The 18,682-nt window shown below is 43.2% G+C and overlaps 1 long non-coding RNA gene across 1 annotated transcript in view; it reads left to right on the top strand.

Moving 5' to 3' along the window:
• The window catches only part of LOC105063299 (uncharacterized), a 24,430-nt gene extending 5,748 nt beyond the window's left edge, over positions 1 to 18,682 (top strand). The window contains exons 3-5 of the long non-coding RNA XR_006722238.2: positions 5,297 to 5,415; positions 9,350 to 9,419; positions 18,395 to 18,682. This is a non-coding gene — a long non-coding RNA (uncharacterized LOC105063299). The remainder of the gene's footprint in view (positions 1 to 5,296; positions 5,416 to 9,349; positions 9,420 to 18,394) is intronic.

Raw genomic sequence — 18,682 nt, 5'->3', positions numbered from 1 at the left:
GGGCTACATGAGGCTCCTGTCAAATAGCCCCCACCTCAATGCTCAGGGCCTCTTGTGCCCTGTGGATGGGGGCGTCTGCCCAGTGACTGCCAGTTCCTAGGCTCCCACATCGCATCTCACCCCAGCAGCCTGGCACTGGGAACAGACAACAGATCTGACCAGTGTCTGAGGCCACACTAGTCTGGAGATGCCTGCTGCATTGGGAAAGTCATCTTTTGTCATCTCTGCAAGAGCCACACCCTGGCCCCCACACACCAGCTCAGCAGCCTGCCTGGTGTCCCTGGTTGGGAGGCCAGGTGGTGTGAGGATTAAGCCAACAACCGCAGGGGCTCAGGCCGCCTGGGATCAGATCTTTGCCTGCTGCTTCCTAGTGTGTCTGTCTGGCTGGTTTGCTAAGGGCTCCGTTCCAGCTTCAGCACCCGTGAAGTCAGAATGTTAATGGTACCTACCCCAAAGGTTGTTGGGAGGATGAAATAAATTATTCATGACTGGCTTCCTGGGTGCAATTGGTAAACACGGCTGTAACCTTTCTAGCTATAGAAAGAGTTAGGGTGGACGCCATAGCCTGCTCATCCACTCGAGAATTAAATCCTAGTTAGCCCTAAGTACGATTGTATTGGCAGTGATAGATGTGGAATTCCAGAAAACGTCACCCAGAAAGACTAAGGAAATACACTTGAGTGGTCTAGACAAGCTGCATTAACACTCAAGGATTAATGAGATAAGAAATGTGAAGTATTCAGCACGTCCCTGACATGTGAAACCCCCAGTACATGGCAATAATTGCTAAAGTCAGGAAAACGTAACAGAAAGTGGGTGACATTAATTTTAATTATATATGTACATTAGCATTATTTTCTTTATTTAGGTTATTATTTACATACATTAAAACCCATCAATTCTAAGTGAGCAGTTTGATTAATTTTGGTAATCATATACAATGTGTCACCATCACCACCATCATGATATAGAAGGTTACTTTGCCTTAAAAAGTTGCCCCATCCTCTTTTCCTGAGTTCTGCTTTGAGACAGCTGATAGAGTTTTATGGCCTTTCTAACATCAACTCTCTGGGTGATTTTAGGAAAGTCACTTTAAGTCTCTGGATGTGTTTCTGCTCTTGTAAAATGAAGAATATTGGCACAGGTTTGTTTCCAGGGGCTCTTGCAATGCTTCAGAGGATGAGCAGGTAGGGCGTGGGCAGCCCTGAGTCCCTGCTCTTGGTGTAGCACGTGCACGTGGCAGACCCTGGTGGGTAAAACCTGTGGTCACAGCAGACAGACTTGGGTTTCCAGGTCCTCCCTTGGAAGTGTGCAGCCTTTTCTGTAAACCAGTTTCCTCATCCTCAGTGTCAAGCTTACCTTTGTTAGTTGAGATATAATTGACCCATAACATGGTGTTTGTTTTAAGTGTACAACATCAGGATTCAGTATTTGTACACATTGCAAAGTGATGCCCACAATAAGTCTAGTTAATATCCATACCACACATAGTTATAGAACTTTTAAGATCTACACTCTTAGCAACTTTCAAATATACAATACAGCATTGTTAACTATAATCACTAAGCTGTACGTGACACCCCCAGGACTAATGTACCTTAAAACTAGAAGTTTGTTTCCTTTGACCACTTTCAGCCATTTCCTACCCTCCTCCCCCACTCCTGGCCTCTGGCCACCACCAATCTGAGTTTGGGTTTTCTAAAAAAATTTTTTTAGGTCTACATATGAGATCATACAGTATTTGTCTTTCTCTGGCTGACTTTAGCATCATGCCTTTAAGGCATTCACTTAGCATAATGCCTTTAAGGTCCATCTACGCTGCTGCAAATGGCAGGATTTCCTTCTTTTTGTGGTTGCATAATATTCCATTGTATACATACACACCACATTTTCTTTATCCCATTTACCTACTGGTGGATACTTGTCATTTCCATGTCTTGGCTATTGTGAATAATGCTACAATAACCATGGGCTACAGATATCTTTTTGAGATAGTGATTTTGTTTCCTTTGGGTAAGTACCCAGAAGTAGAATTGCTGAGCATATGGTAGTTCTTTTTTTTAACTTTTTGAGGAAACTCCGTGGTGTTTTCTGTAGTAGCTGCACCATTTTACAGGTCCAACCAACAGTGCACAAGGTTCCCTTTTCTCCACACCCTCACCAACAAATGTTATCTCTTGTCTTTTTGATAAGAGCCATTCTAGCAGCTGTGGGGTGATATCTCACTGTGGTTTTTTATTTGCATTTCCCTGATGATTACTGATGTTGAGCATCATTTCAAGTACCTGTTTGACATCTGTATGTCTTCGCTGGAAAAATATCTAATTATTTGCTCTGCCCATTTTTTAATCGGATTTTTTTTTCTGTTGAGTTGTATGAGTTCTTTATATATTTTGCATATTAATTCCTTATTCAATATACGATTTGCAAATATTTTCTTCCATTCCATAGCGTGCCTTTTCATTTTTTGGTGGCTTATTTTGCTGTGCATGAGGTGTGCACGCATGTTAGCTACTCTCCCAGAAATCTCACCATCCTATTACAATAAAAGCAAGGCTCACACCAGTTTCTCCCACACATGAAGATGTTACTAAACAAATATTTATTAGCAGACAGAAACAACCATATCACCTGTTCTGCAGCTTGAGGAAGTCCCAGTTCTTTGCTCCTCCCAAGATCAGTGGTTCTCAGCCTTGTCTACCCACTGAAATCATCGAGGAGATTTAAAAACTACTGATCTCCGGGTCCCGCCCCAGAGTTTCTGACATAATTGATCTGGGTGTGGGAGGTTTCAGTCTCCCCAGATGGTGCCAATGTACAGCCGAAGCTGAGAACAGCTGACCGAATGGACTGTCACCTCGCGTGAAAGGTTCGTTGAAGACAGAAGTGACTATATTTCATTGGCTGGATCCTATCATCCTTTTAGCTGGCAGTGGGCAATCAGAATGTTAATTCAGAGCTAAATATAGAACCATCCTTAGGCCTAGGATGCTGTGCCTAAGGACTGAGTCTAGAACAAGTGATAGCAAACGGCTGGCTGCAGGTCAGATCTGACCCAGCTCTTCCCTCTGTATGACCCACAAAAGAGTGATTTTTACTTTTGTTTTTTAACTTTTGTATTTTCTAATGGCTGAAAAGCAATCAAAAGGAGAATATCCTTTTGTGACACACGGCAGTGATGAAAACCCAAGTAGCTCTGCTCATTTGTTTACGTATTGCTTCGGGCTCTTCCTGCATGAAAGGAACGAGCATCACGCAGAAACTGTGGGACTGAGTGGTTGGGACAGAGACTGTGCCCAGTGCTCTCACGACTTCGTCCCTCCTCCTGCTGGGCGCACTGCACACCTCCGTGGTGCAGCTGTAACTTGATTTGCTTTTTGCCCCACAAAGCCTAGGAGATTCATCATCTGGAACTTTCCAGAAAGAGTGCTACGCCCTGCCTTAGATGCTTCATTAGATTCCTATGTTTCCTTTGTGGAAGCAAGGTGAATGCTTCTGAAATATGTTAGCCAATTTATACGCCTTAAATATCACTCATTCCAACAAAGAGACATCATTTCTTTCACTATTAATATGTCACTACTTTTCCTGATGGAAGACCAATCTCTGACCTCAGTCTGTGGGTTAGCAGAGCCCATGCTGTGGGCGTGACATGGGTAATAAAAAGTGGTAGCTCCAGGTGAAGAGGTCAAGCCCGCTAATAAGAATGCCAGAGACCACCAGTGCGTGTCGATTTGTAGTTAGAGTAACAGGACCTAGGGAATAATTTCAACTAACTAATACATTTAAAAAAAAAATCACACTCTGCCTATGATTCTCAATCTTGGCTGCATATTGAAATCATCTGGACGGTTTTAAAAACATCAGTGCCTAGGTCCCACCCCGCATCCTTTAAATTAGAAGTTCCACGGGTAGGATCAGGTTTTTGTTAAAAAGATCCCTCAGGTGACTTACGTGCGAGGGTTGAGAACCACTATTCTGTGATGAAGCCTCTGAAATAAATTACTGACATTCTAACAGGTAGTCAAGCTAATATTAGACAAGAACATAAAGGAAAAGGAAATAGATGGTATAATCAATATTAATCTTTTACATAACTTTATTAACATTTCTCAGCCAGCTGCTCTCTACTCACTCCAAGAATGTGTAAATTTACAAACAGAACTAGAGCAAGATTTGAAGAAACACAACACTTCACTTCTGACTGAACCTTACTCTTTATTGAGCGTTGATGAATTTAATCTCACTCTGGGGCTTTTCCAAGGTGAATTTTTCCCCCAAATTACCTGAACTCTTCTACTCTGGAACAGGGGCTGGTAAATGTTTTTTTTTGGAAAGGACTAGATAGTAAATATTTAAACTTCTGTTCATCTGTGATCTCTGTTGCAATGACTCAGCTCTGCCCTTGTAACACAAAGACAGCTATAGCAAAATGAAAACGAATGTGGCTGTGTACCAATAAAACTGTGTTTCCCATAAAAAAGAATATGAAAAGAAATATACGTATGTATAAATGAATCACTATGCTATACACCAGAAATTAACACAACATGGTAAATCAACTATACTTCAATCAAAAAAAATTTTTTAAAGATCAAAACCCCCCTGCATTTCCCAGAACACAAAGTGGGCCAGACTTGTGCCCAGGGCCTAGACAGCTGACCTCTTATCTAGAGCAACAGCTCTCCAAGTGTGGCCCCTGGGAGCTTGGGCCCCCACCCCAGCCCTCCTGCATCAGAAACTCGGGGGACAGGCCCAGCAAGTCCTCCAAGTGAGGCTGACGCGTGCTGAAATCCAAGAGCCACTGCTCCAGAACCATCCTTCTGCGCAGGGAAACCGCCTGCATGGCTTTTAAAAGTACACCCCTGGGCGTTCTTATGCTGTAGGTCCACCGCAGAGCCTAGGTCTCTCTGCTTTTAAGAATTCCAACAAAATTCTTAAATAAAGGGGCTCATAACAGCCCTACCCAAGCACCAAGCATGTAATGCAGGTTTTCTTCCCTCACAGCAACCCTGTGGAGGGAGACTATGTAATAACGCCCACTTTGCTCACTAAAACACTGAGGCTTAGAGAAACTATGTAAAATGTCCAAAGTCACATAGCTAGTAAGGGCAGGTCCAGGATTCTAACCTCACTCATTCTAACACCAGGGTAATCAGCTACTTAAGAAAGTGGTTTTGTTGGACTGGCTCATCTCCTTTGATTCAAGGGAAAAAAATCTACTTTATGAGAGAGCAAACATTCACTTCTGCTGTCGTCACTTCAGCTAAAACCTTCATCTATTTTCATTTCCCAGGTTCCTAGATAACTTTTCTACTCTGGACTACAACAAACATTTCCAGAGGAGAGCTCTTTAGAGTTTATAGAATTTTCCTTTGTATGTTGGTGTGACAAATGAATCCACACAATGCTCAGGTAAGCCGAGAAATACTAGCTTCTATAATTAACCCGTTTATTCTCCCAAGGGCTTCATGTTAAGAAGTAGAGTGGGGGTACTTAAATGTTCATTCTGTTTAATTCTTGATCCAGTGGTTCTCAGCCTAATGCACATTAAAGTCACCAAGAAATCTGTTGAAAAGTGTTGCTGCCTGAGCAGCATTAATTAATTAATCTGGTCTTCATCTGTTGCCCCAGTTTTGGGAAATTGTGTTGGGGATGTTGGATATTGAAGGGGACCCGTTACAGGACACCCCCCCCCCCACTGCCCCCAGCATTTATGCACCCCCTTCTCTTCACTCACCAAAGTCCTACTTGCTCTCTCTCCTTTCTATCATCCCCTCAGCCACAGGGGGCTGGGACTTTAATTTTCCCTAACATAGCCTCCGTCTGCCATAGAGCTCCAAGCCTCATGGCCCAGCTGCCACAGGCAGAAGGGCTGTTTTCTAAACCATAAGAGAATTTTGGAGACTTGAAACTTCCATACTTGAGTTTTCTTATGCTACTGTGAGGGGAGGGGAGAAGGTGGGGAGTGGGTAAAGGAAAGGAGAAATACTCTCTCATAGCTATTGTTTTGCTGCATAATCTTCTTTTGAATGTGAGATTCTTTTTTGTGGGGGTGGGAGATAATTAGGTTTAATTATTTATTTACTTTGATGGAGGTACTGGGGATTGAACCCAGGGTGTCCTACATGCTAAGTACGTGCTCTACCACTGAGCTATACCCTCCCCACCGAATGTCAGATTCTGAATATAAATTCCTTTGTTCTCTGGAACAAATTATAATCTCCCCATCTGCTCCCATCCTATTCCTACCCCTATTCCACCTCTACCAAGGAAATTGGAGCTATAGATACAGATACAGACATAGATATACACCCTTGGGTCAGTCCGGAGAGGTAGGGAGTAATTAACACACTCGAAGGCAGAGGAGTAAAACATCGATGTTTTCCAAAATATTAATTCCATCATGTTCTATGTCTCATGCTTACTAACCCTTTTTTACCAACTAGGAAACAGGGGCTCAGGGAAGTTAATTTGCCTGCCGAGGTCACACAGTTAATTACCCTCAGAATCAGGACCCGCCCAAGATCTCCCAGCCATTAGGAGCCATACATATACTATATAGTATATGCAGCTATATATAGGGTCCCTATATCTTGTTCAGCATTTCCTGACTATTCTAGATCCACTGAATTAGAGTTTCTGGCCGCGGGCTTAGGAATCTGCATTTTAGCAAGCACTGATCCCTTGGAACCTAAAGTTTGGGATGCCTGGTCTAGGGTGAGCCCCAGCCCCTGCTGGGTTCAGTCAGGCCCCACTCATCACCACTAAACCATCATTTCCTACCCTGGACTTCTAGATGTATGTGAACCAACTATCCACCTTTAAGAAAAGTATTTTTCAAATCCTAGTTTTGCCTCTGTCAAAATGTCAGATTTTAAAACGTAAGCTCCTTTGGGACACAGGTGAAGTGCCAAGGAAGCATTTTTTTCCGTCTTAAAAGTTTTAGATGTTATGTGAATCTGACACTTTTTAACCATACTTACAAACTCTACATCCTGGAGTGAATGAGAAAGATGAGTGACATAACTAGAAGGCGTAAGTCATAGCCAGGCAGGGAAGAGAGAAGAAATGGGAGACAGCAAAGAAAGGTAAGACTTTCAAAGAAAAGTTGTGTTAACAACTTTCTTATAGACTGGAAATAGAATTATGGTTATGATACGTGTTAAAGGCAGGAAAGACCAACAAAGCGATGTTAACTGTTCTGGAAGTCAGCATCCTTATCGTGGGGTCAACGAGAAAAATAAGATCCTGAAATATGAAGAAGAGGCCCATTGTGGCCAGGTCAGGGGAGAAGGGAAGGGGTCGAGGAGGTTAGAGGGGTTGCAGGAGGCAGGGGAGGTCCAGCCCCCTGTATCTTTTGAGGCTCCAAACGTTCCCCCAAATATGAAGAAAAGGTTAAATAGGGTTTCACAAATTATGGTATATTTTAAATAATAATTTTAGTAAATCAATGCTTTTAACATAGAAGAAAATGCTGGCTTGTATGTCTAAGTTTATATGGAGATAACATCAAACTTTCCTTTGGAGGTTCTTTGTGAATGTGAAGTCCAAGGGAAACAGCTCTCAGGGCCCTCAGAGCCCTCTCATAGGCCTGCGAAGGAGGTTGTGAATAAGATCATGGTCCTCCACTACTTAACACTCATCAAAATCTTCCTTTTGTCTTCAAACAAAGTCTCAGACCTTCATCACTCAGTCCATATTGCCTTACCTGCCCATCTAGGGAATTTCTTTAAAAGGTTCATTATTTCCCACACCTAATTTTACAGAGATTTAGCTCTGTTTGCCTTTAATTAGAAAGCAAAAACAGAAGCTGTTGCTACTGAGTGTCCTATAAAGATTTGTAAAGATTTAAAAAATTTTCTCTCTCATATAAGGATTTTATTATAAAAGCTATAATTTCCAGTGTATTTGTAATTAAGACACAGACACCTTGTATTGCTCAAGAAGATTCATCTGGCAGCAGTTTGCTGCATCAGTTTGGGCCCTGAGTTGCCTTGATGTTACCAACCCAGGTCCTTGGACTCTTTAATTAATAGAAATTATTAAGAGGCCAGGTGAGGAATTCAGGCAAGGCTTTACTGGGACTCGTGCCGCAGCATGAGGGAACAAAAACAAATAACAGATACCCCTGCTTGCTCTCCAAGTTGGGGGCAATGTGAGCTGGTCCCTTAAATGAAGTGAGGGTAGGGGTGGATCTGTGGTTGAACCTGAGGGGTGGCTTAGATGGTCTGCCCATCCCCTTGGTGGTGCTGTGTGCAGGGATCCTGCCCAGTACCCTGTTTTTGCTCCTCAGAAGTGGCAGTTGGGCTTTGATCTTTTTGTATCTTGTTGCTCATAATTTGCCCCAACTGTGCTTGCATGCAGTTATTTTTAGTCCCTTATCATTTCTTTGTATTCTGTTGCTCAGGATGACATTTGTCAAGGTGCAAACACTGCAGTAAAGGGCCCCAGATCCCAGCCAGTCTCTCACTAACACCTATGAGATTTCTAGCCTGAGTCAGCAGCATTTTGAGTGGTGGAGTGTGGGTGGGTGGGCAGAGGTGTCCAAAACCTCTATCCAATCTTATATCTGGTATAGGATGGAGGGAGGAATAAATGATTTGAGAAATACAGAAAACTTTCTGCCTCAATATAATGTAAGTAAACTAGCTAAGGGTCAGAGGCATTTACCTGGGAGTAAATCAATGTGCATTCTGTTGTTATATTGATGTCTATCTAAAATATACTGATGTATATTCATTCTTCTGACATTTTCAAGCTGTATAACCTTGACTAAGTTACATTTTGACCAAGCATTCATTTCCTTATCAATCAAGCAATAGGATTTACTAAGGGGTGTTAACTAAGAATTTCAAAATGGAGACCTGGCTGAGACTGAAAAAAAAAAATAAAGTGTTTATTTGGGGTTTGTTAGGACTGCTGCCCTGGAAACACAAATCCAAGAAACACATTAATTGTGTTCAGTTGGACCACAAAATGGGGGAGGCAGAAACCCACAAGGTTACATAATTTATTTGTCTAGAATTAGGATTAGAGCTGGCAAGAAGTAATGGTGCTTGTTAAGCAAGGAGTAGTTGGTATTCCAAATGATTACATAGTTGGGGTGGCGAGGGAAGGGCGTGGGATGCAGCTGCTAGCAGATACTGTTTTGAAAATGGCTGGTGGTGTCCTTGAGTTTGATACAGTCAAGAAAATTCAAATTCTGAGTGATGCAAGAAGGTGTCTGAAACCTCATCCACGATGGAGAACCATAGTTACTCCATTTTAATTTTTACATGATGTGTCGTTAGATCCTTAACAGTGTGATCACTTTTACTTTTTGTTCTCTCATTGCCTGATCATGCAGATGTAATGGACATTCATTTCTTTACCTGAAGGCAGTGTATCCAAGACCTCTTCTGACAAGACTTCAATAGGTATAAAACAGAAACTGTTAAACTAGCACCAGCCATTAGCTAACACTTGGGTTTTGGGGGCTTTAGGGATGGGGTGTAGGTTGATGTAGATTTCATTATTGTTCCCAATTCTTTATTTCATCCTCTATTCATGCCCTGTGCCACGTGATTTGCAGTTCTTCTCAGCATAGAATGTTTCCCTGCTTTACAGATGTTGGGCTTGGTTGTGGAACTTGGCCATTGGAATGTTAGTAGACCTAACACAAGGTGGCTTGAATTATAACTGCACAGCTGGTCTTGCTATCTTGACTACTGTCATTTCCATAAGAAGACAAGCCCTGGGTAGTCCAAGGCGGATGAGAGATATATGGAGCTGAGCTAGACTCAGTTTACATTTTGGGGTCAAGGTCAGCTGAACACAGCCTAGATCAGCTGATTCTCAGGCAACCCACAGACAAGTGAACAAGAATAAATAATTGTTGTTTTAATCCACTGAGTTTGGGACCACAGAGCATTATTGTAGCACTGGATGATTAACAGATCATAGGACTGGGCATCACTGAGAATACTTTCAGCTGCAGTGAACAGAGAATGCTGCTTAAAAGAGCTTCCAAAAAATTTCAGTTGGGGTTTCAGTGTCAAGCAACCAAAGCCAATTCAGACAAATTGAAACATAAAAAGCAACTTAGTAAAAGGCTACTGGATAGCTAGTATCTTGGTAGGGGTGGGGTTTGCTGGAAACTTAGGTTTGAAGCTGTCAAATCCAAGATCGCCAAAATCTATCCCCGCAGTCATTCTGGTAGCAATATGGCTACTACCACGACAGGATATGCACACCACAGGATATGCACATGCTACACTAGACATCAGATGCTGCTACTTGAGTCAGTGATACTGCTATTTCTGGGAACTGAACACTGGCTACTGATCAAAACCCACAGAACAAAAATGCTCAGCCTCTGCCTTAGCTCTGTGAAACTTAATGATTCACCATTAGGTTCTGATTAATGTGTGTGTTTATGCATCTCTTTGGTGGAGTCTAGAGTATGTTGTACCCTAATTTCAAAGGTGAATGAGAAGGTTCTGAAATTCTCAGCTTCTCTAGTGAGAAGTGGGTTATCCACAAAGTGGGGGACTCCTAACACAGGAAGGAGGTTGGGGAGCTAAAGCACAAGATAAATATCTACTTCAAACACCAGAAGTTATCAGCTCACCTAGCATTGTATCTAGATGTAGGGTGGCTTCCTCAGTGCTTAACCCTGGAAACCCACAGTGTTGTGCAGACAGGTTCTTTTATCCTCACACTCTTCCACAGTCTGGCTTTATGGTAAGGCTGCTCCCCTCAGAGTTATTTCTGTGGTCTGAATATTTGTGTCCCCTGCAAATTTAAATGTTGAAATCCTAGCCCCTAAATGTGACGCTATTTGAAGATACAGCCTTTGGGAGGTGATTGGGTCATGATGGTGGGGCCCTCATGAGTGAGATTAGTGCTCTTTTAAAAGAGATCTCACGGAGCTCCCTAGCCTCTTTCTCTATGTGAGGACACAGAGAGAAGTTGTGGAATCTGAACATGACAAGGGTCTGCACCAAAATGTGACCATGCTGGTGCTTTGATCTTGGACTTCCCAGCCACCAGAACTGTGCCCAGTGTGTGGTATTCTGTTATAGTACCCCAAATGGACTAAGACAGCTATGTAACAAATGCCACAGAAACTGAGGCTCATTAACCAAAATTTTAGAAACAGAGACCTCATTGAAATGTAAAGGTGTGTATTTGGGGTTTGTTAGGACTGCAGCCCAGGAGACTTAGATTCAAGAAGCACTTGAATTGCATTCCACCAGACTACAAAATGGAGGAGGCTTATTAAGGCAAAAACTGTAAGGCTGCAGTTATGAGCTGTTTATCAAGAATTATAATTAGGAAGAAGTAAGGTGTGCTTTTAAAGTAAGGATTGGTTAGGATCCTTACGGTTGCATAGTTACAAGGGGAGACCTTGAGACTAGAAGGCTGCAGCTGGCAGGTGTTGTTCTGAATATGCCTGTTGGCATCCTTGGTCTGCACAGCTCAAAGAAAGTTCAAGTTCCAGTGGCACAGAGCTGTGTCTGAGACTAGGTCCCCAGTGGCCACCTGACTTCATTTTTGTATACAATTCAGGTGATGACTATGATGACTGCATTATAATTTCAATTTGTCATCAGGCTATATCATTTTTTTTAATGGAGATACTGGGAATTGAACCCAGGACCTCATGCCTTCTAATAATTCACCATTAGGTTCTACGATTGAGCTATACCCTCCCCCAGACTATATGCTTTCTTGTTCATCTCTCAAAGTGAGAAAGACATGCTTCTCCTGCACATTCTCAATCCTTCTGCATCTCTTTTTTCAACTCTAATAAGGTTAACATATAATAAAATGTGCAGATTTTCAGTATTAGAGTTGTATTAGTCAGGGTTTTCTGGAAAAACAGAACCTATAGGACGTGCATAAATAGAGATTTATTTTAAAGAATTTACTCATGTAATTATGGAAGGAGGCTGGCAAGTCCAAAATCTGCAGGGTAGGCTGGCAGGCTGGAGACCCAGGGAAGAGCTATTGTTGCAGTTTGAGTCTGAAGGCCACTGGTGGGTAGAACGCCTTCTTGTGCGGAGAGGACGGTCTTTGCTCTATGAAGGCCTTCAACTTATTGGATGAGGCCTGCCCACATAATGGAGGGCAATCTGCTTTACTCAAAGTCCACCAATTTAAATGTTAATTTCATCCAAAAAACACTTTGACAGAAATATCTAGAACAATGTTTAACTGAATATCTGGCCAATATAGCCAAGTTGACACACAAAGGACAGTGAGTTTGGATATGAAATTGTGTGACTATCATGCCAGTCAAGATATAAACCAATGTGACGGCCTCAGAAAATTATCCTGCATCCTTTTCCAGTCACTCTTTACTCCATCTCCATGGAAACTATTTCTGAATTCTATCATTGTGCATTAATTTCCAGCTTAGGACTTTATTTAAATTGAATCATACAGTATGTATTCTTTTTTGTGTTTGGCTTGTTTTAGCCAACAAAAGGAACAAAATGTGTGTGTGTGTGTTTGTGTTAGGTGTGGGTGTGTGCATTTGTGTGTGATATAATTGGCATTAAAACAAACACACAGATTTAGATGTTCTGTTAGGTAAGTGTTGAATGACTTGTATACATCTATGTAATGCTACTCAAAACAAAACATGGAATATTTTCACTACTTTAGAAAGCTCCTTTATGCATCTTTCCAGTTAAAACTCCGCCCCACCCAAAGCTACCACTTTCTGCCCTTTTATTCTTAATATGATGTTTCTAAGATTTATCCTATTTCTCATGTGTTAGTAGTTCCCTTTTATTGATGAGTAGTATTCCATAATTTGTTTATCCATTCTCTTGTTGACAGCCCTTACAATTGTTTTCAGCTTTGGGTAACCATGAATAAAGCTGCTTTGAATGATTTTGTACAAGTCTTTTTGCACGAAAGCTTTTCCCTGGGTTAATGCCTGATAATATAACTTCTGGTCGCAGCCTATGTGTTTAAATTTTTAAGAAACTGCCAGCAGTCTTGCAAAGTGGTTACAGCATTTCTCAGTCTCGTAAGTAGTGTATGAGAGTTTCAGTTGCCCCACCCATATCCTCACCTACATTTGATATTGCCAGTTTTTACAATCATAGCTGCTCAAGTTGATGTGAAATGTCTCATTACGATTTTATCTTGCATTTCCCTAATGACTAATCATATTGATTAGTTGACTTTTGTATGTGCGTGTATGCATATATATGTGTGTGTGATATGCTATTCATTATCTTGATTACATATTCTTTCCTAAAGATTCTGCGATTGTCCTTATAACAATAAGCATTAATTAACAATGAGAAATAACTCCTGCAGTCAAGAATGGGATTAGCTTCCTCTGAGGAAGAGAACTTCATGGAACATGGAGAATATGGATGGATAAAAGAAAAAAAGTCAGAATTTCATTATGAAGAAAAAGAGAAGATATTTCATAGAGAGGAGAGATGATAGAAAAGAGTAGGGCCAAACTGGTGGTTCTCAAGCCAAGATGCCCCTCAAAATCATTCTTTTAAAACACCAATTAAAATCCAGTATCTTCTGGATCCACTGGGACAGAGGTTGGGCTGTCAAGGCTCTGGGTGGCCTTGTCCCTGTTGGGGCTCTCTGCCTGAAGCTTCCATCGCAATGTTGGCGGTGCTACCTGTTTGGGGCAGCAGAGGGGGGGACCCCACCTTCATGACTCTGCTGAGTATTGCCCTAACAGGGGTCTTTTGTGGTGGCCCCCTACTTGGGGAGAGAGCTCTCTTGAACCTCGTTTAATAAAAGCACTAATTCCGTTCATGAGGATGCTGCCTTCATGACCTAAGCAGCTCCCACAGGCCCACCTCCTAATACCATGCCATTATGTATTAGGCTTCAACATATGAATGTGGGAGACACACATTGAGACCACAGCATCATGGAATATATTTAAAATGAAAATCCGTAGGTTCAAATTCAAATTCTAGTAATTCAGATTTAGTAGGTCTAGAATGAAGTCTAGGAATCTACTTTTTTTTTTTAAACAAATTTACCAGCTGGCTCTGAGGCAGAATATTCTTAAATAAGAGGAGCCCTTATCAACCATTGACAAAATTTCCTCTACACACATATGCACCCCAGGACCCCTTGCTACTCGGGCGCTCTTCAGGACCTTCAAGTTGGACACCACTGGTGAAGGATGCATTACTGAAGGAGTATTCATAGGTCCACATGCAACACTAGAAGGGCCCCCAGGAATATGCACTTGGGACAGTGGATGGGTACAAAGTGGCAGCCACATGAGACACAAGGAAAACACTGGTCCAACTGGACACTGAAGAGGCACACAGAACTGTTCACAGGAGACATTTATGAAGCACATCAGAACATCTATGTGGGTAATGGAGGGGCAAACAGGCCCATGCAGGACATGGAAGGACCACACAGGAATGTCTCCACGAGACACTGAAATGTAGTATGTATCCACAAGGGGCTCTGAAGGGTCCCCTGTGTTCTTGTGGGACACTGAGGGAGAAAGGGGGTGAGAGAATGCCACAGAGACACTGATTAACCAGGGCTGAGGCACCAGGAAGAGAAAAATGCAACCTACAGATAAGGTTCTTGAGTTTGTGAGATCCCAAGAGGGAGAAACCTTGTTTTATGTACCATCACGTCATTAGGATCTATCACAGTGACCGATTATGTACTCAATACATAGAGTGACCAAGTAATTTATCTCCCAAACTGGGTTGCCCTTGGTCAGAAAAGGGGGTACCATTTATAACTATGCTGAAACCGAAAGCATAATCTAAGACCCATTCTGGGAAAGCTGGGAAGTACAGTTTCCCTACCAATGAATCTTGGGTAAGTAGGTGGGTGAATGAATGAGGGGAGTTCTTTTTGAGTGGAAAGAATAAATAATAACACCATCAACTGCTCTATCAAACAGGAAAAAAAGGCCTTCTTGCAGGTGACAAAGCAGGGGTGTTGAGGCTAGAAGTGCCTGAAGTCTTTTCTGTAAAGTGGCTTCTGCGGTCTTTGATGAGCACAGCACAGCGGGGGATGAGTAGAGCCCTCGGCCTGTAGCTGCAGTTGCTTATCAGATGCTGTGCTCTCAGTAAGACTTGCCTTTTTGTGATGGTTAAGAGTGGGATGTGATGGAGATGAGGGCAGGGGCTAACACAGTCCAAGGGCCAGCTCCCAGGGCTATTGCAGATAGAGGGGTGGGGCATGGCTCAGTCCTCCAGGCAGCCCTCGTGAGCTGTGCTGGGTGGGGTGAGGCCTTCCATCTCCTCCGCAGAGGGCAGAAGTTGAGATGAACTCAGAAAGGAGAGGGAATGAGGGAACAGGAAGCACAGCCTCCAGAAGGGGCCCCTTCACACTAACTGTAAAGAAACATGATGCTTGTTAATCAGAAACGGGTGTTTAAAGAGGTACAAGCAGGAAGAGTGTAAAAGAGAAAGTATCGGGACAAGAGGAAGTAGCTCTGTGCTCGCCTCCCCCAGCCCCTAGCCCTGGACGCCATGCTGTGCCTTCCATAATAAGGCTGAACCTGGCCATGCCCATGGCCCCTGACTGCAGCGGTCTCCTCTCCCCATTTGAGAGCAGAAGGGCCACAGTCTTGGAGAGGAGGAAAAGATCAGGTGGCGCTCCCTGCAAGACTGTTCAGGCGTGTTTAGCCACGCATCTCAGGAGATCTCATGAGCTGTGTGCCCATGCCAGGCAGGTTAACTTCTCTGATACACATTTCTCTTCTGTAAAGGTGGGATTCTAACAGACGTGTGGCATTCAGGGTAACCCGAGGGTGCAGGTGAGATAGGAATGAAGTTTCCTCCCCTTCCTCCAGACTGTCTGCCATTACACTACCGCCTGGAAGACTGATGGGTTCAGTGAGTTGAACCCTGAGTGGATGATAAAAAAGGACCAGGAGGTTTACTTGATGGGAGGAGGGAGAAGGCAATTCAAGTGTAAACTCACAGGAGAACACTTTTCTAGCACTCTCCCTATTCCAGTAGAATATGCACCTCCCTGTTTTGTGCCTTGCCCCTTTGTTTTCAAGGAACCTGTGACACTTTATAGCATGTAAAATTTATTATAAGTTGGACTCCGTCATAGGAGTGTCTCCTGAATAGTCAGAGGGCATCCTATTGTCTTTGATTCCCAAAGCTGAGTTCCTAGCTCTTAGAAAGTAAGCAGTACAAAGGGATGGAAAGAGAGAGATAAAGGGACTGGCAGGAGCCCCATGCAGAGGTGTTGGTGCAGGAAGGGAGTGGGCGGGTATGGGTGCTGAGAGGGCTTCCCGGAGGAGGGGGTGCCTTGTTGGCAGACCCTGGCACTGGATAGCAGGCCTGACAGTTCAACCAGGGAAAGGGAATGTGCTGGAGAGGGTGAGGAGTTTCCATAATACATCCCATGTGATAGTCCAGCCTAAACCAGGTCCCAGGTACCACAAGTGGGCAGCGTCTCGGGCAAAGCTTGCAGAGAACCTAAGACCAGGAAGTCTGTTTTTAAGCTGTGATAAGCATATAGGTGTGGGAAAGGAGGTCTGGGGCTGGCCCAGCTTCTCAATAAGTTAGTCCCTGGCCCTTTTCTGTGTGGGAAGGCAGAACTACGCCTCGATCGCCTGCTGGACCAGCTGTGAGATGCTTGAGGGCAGAGAGCATTTGTGTCAATTTCAGCATGAAGCTGACACTTAGTAAATGTTTATAAAGTTGGCCAAATTCACCAATGCTCTTCCTATGTTTCTGTGGGTTTTTCAAACATTTCTCTTTCTCCAGGAAAGAACTGTTGGTCTTCTGGGGAGAATTACCCTGTCCCAATTTTTCTTGTCTTCACAAACATTTACAAATAGAATTTTAACTTAAAAATTGGTATTTGAACTTAAAAAGTAACCAAATTACAAGTCTTGTTTGACTTTCAAACTCACAAAGCTACAGAAACAAAAATACCAAGTCCACTGTAGACAGAGCCCCACGTACAATGTGTTCTGCCTCATTTTCAGTTAATGGACCACATCCATTGTTCTCTGAAAGAGGAAATTCCACTGTTAACTGCCAGAGAGAAAATAGGCTTCTCCTTTGCACTCAAGAGTCTGGCTAAACAATCTTTGCCTGTCTATAAAACGGCAGCCTCTGGCTGCAGGATATTTTCTCCACAGAGAAAAGTGAGGACAGAATACATTTTGAAGGGTGGTTGTATCTCGACACCTTGTTGACTGGTGCCTCAAAGGCTTTTAGGTCACTTGTACCGAACACGGAAGAAAATAGGGCTGTGTAATTGGCCAGGAAATGAAGGCACACGATCTGTTTGCACCGCCATTATCTAATGGAGGTCACTATGTCCAACTGGAACTAAGGTTAATCACTCTGTCAGACGTGCCTGTGGAGACACGGGATGAGTTGTTTTGCTTGCCTCTGAATCCAGACTGAAGTGGACCGCTGTCTCATTTACTCTGGGTTATGGTGGCGGATTTATTATAGTCCAGTAGGTTTCCCGCCTTCCCCTCCCCTCTCCTCTCCTCTCCTCAACCTGTCTCTCCCCTTTTCCCCTCTCCTCCCCCACCTTTTCCTTCCCTTTTTCCTGGACTCCACCCTGACCCAAAGGAAGGGGGATATCTGGAATCTGATGACTACATATTGAAAGTGTCTTTGTTTTCCAAAGTGCAGTGAGCTAAAAAAAAACAAACTGAGGACTATTTCTTCATAAAATACTAACAATTCTAAGATCATTTAAAAATTCAGCAAGTGTAGATTTTATCTCTCAAGGAAGACTTCTGGTGTGTGAAAGGTCAGGCTGATTGCACCTGAATCCTCTTCAGTCTCTGCATTACTGGCATCTGTCAGTGTTTTGTCATGGCAGGGTTTTACAGCTGGTGGAGAAGTTAGCACAGGTTCATCTCTCAGAAGTGAACAAACAGCCTGTTTGATGCCTCACTGTTAGTTGAGCCTGGTCACTCTCTGGGTCAGTAAACTATTGCACTTTCAATTCCCGGAAAGTGATCTGGTGTAGTGAAGAAGGCCACGGGCTTTGTAAACAGGAGGGCCCGGGTTTGATTTAGGGCCCCATGGTCATATCCTCTGGACTTCTTTAGTTTTCTCATATGTAAAGTGGGAATAACACTAATAATTATGTCATGTTGTTAGAGCAGGCAGATAGCTAGATATGAGCAGAGAAAGGGAAACACAGACCAAATGGCAGACATTGGGCAGAAAGGAGAGACACAGGCCAAATGCAGGAAACCCTACATCATGTGAGCACCAGGGGTCCCTGGGCAGAGAAAGAAAAGCAGGAACCTCTGGGCTGATAAGTGGTCATAGTTTGGGGGTGACAAGTGGCCTAGAGGCCAACAAAGAAAGGTGGGAAAAGGCAGGAATCTCCAGTGTCTGAATGTAACTTTTTGCTCATTATGTCCTCATTTCAATAAAATTAGCCTTGCAGACTAGAAGTACCCATCATGCACCGATGCCACGACACTTCCGATCCAGACTGAAAAAGGACAAAAATACCTCCTCCCCACCACAAGGTGGGGTTGAGACGAAAATCAGGGAATATGACCCCAAGCCCTTCCCTCCCCAGTCAATATTCCATCCATTCATTTTTACACCCTGTGTAACCAACTTGCCAAAGAAACTCAGGGCAGCCGCTCACCTGAGTCTGCCCACTCTCCCCTGAGAGTGTACTATCCACTCCTTAATAAATCATCACTTTACTTTCTTAA

The sequence above is a fragment of the Camelus bactrianus genome, chromosome 1, assembly GCF_048773025.1.
Source record: "Camelus bactrianus isolate YW-2024 breed Bactrian camel chromosome 1, ASM4877302v1, whole genome shotgun sequence".
Lineage (NCBI taxonomy): Eukaryota > Metazoa > Chordata > Mammalia > Artiodactyla > Camelidae > Camelus > Camelus bactrianus.
Note: the sequence above shows the minus strand (reverse complement) of the source record. Positions and strands in the feature narration are given on the sequence as shown.